This window comes from Myotis brandtii, unplaced genomic scaffold (genome assembly GCF_000412655.1).
Source record: "Myotis brandtii unplaced genomic scaffold, ASM41265v1 scaffold616, whole genome shotgun sequence".
Lineage (NCBI taxonomy): Eukaryota > Metazoa > Chordata > Mammalia > Chiroptera > Vespertilionidae > Myotis > Myotis brandtii.
Genome location: NW_005370346.1, coordinates 339,598 through 340,088, shown reverse-complemented (window position 1 = coordinate 340,088; position 491 = coordinate 339,598). Strand labels below are relative to the sequence as shown.

At 32.0% G+C, this 491-nt stretch overlaps 1 protein-coding gene and 1 long non-coding RNA gene across 4 annotated transcripts in view; one reads left to right on the top strand and one right to left on the bottom strand.

Annotated features, from left to right (window-relative positions):
* The window catches only part of LOC106723643, a 13,177-nt gene extending 12,871 nt beyond the window's left edge, over positions 1 to 306 (top strand). Inside the window, exon 3 of the long non-coding RNA XR_001359350.1 lies at positions 179 to 306. This is a non-coding gene — a long non-coding RNA (uncharacterized LOC106723643). The remainder of the gene's footprint in view (positions 1 to 178) is intronic.
* ZNF569 (zinc finger protein 569) overlaps positions 1 to 491 on the bottom strand; it is a 99,314-nt gene that overhangs the window by 48,368 nt on the left and 50,455 nt on the right. The gene's annotated exons all lie outside the window — the stretch shown is intronic.

Below are 491 nucleotides of genomic sequence, written 5' to 3'. Positions count from 1 at the left end.
ATATATGTGATTTGATATGTATGCTATTTTGTTGTATTGACAACAAGCTTCAAAACTTCATATGTCAAATTTGCTGAAGGTATTAACATCATAGATATTTTTACACTTAAAAATGTCTACTGTTGTGCCAAGAAAAGAACATTTGTGGGAAGTTATAATTCATTACTTTATTTTGAAGAAAAGTGCTGCTGAATATTTCGGGAAGCTTATGTTGGACATGCTCCATCTCAAAAAACTTGTGAACACTGGTTTAAATGTTTAAAAGTGATGATTTCTATATGAAAGACAAAAAACATCCAGGTCAACCAAAAAGTTTGAATACCAACAATTACAAGCATTATTGGATGAAGATGCATGTCAAACTCAAAAACAACTTGCAGAAAGATTAAACATTGCTCAGCAAACAATTTCCAATCGTTTACAAGCAATGGGAACGATTTTAAAGGAAGGAAAGTGGGTGCCACATCAACTGAACGAAAGACAAATGGAAA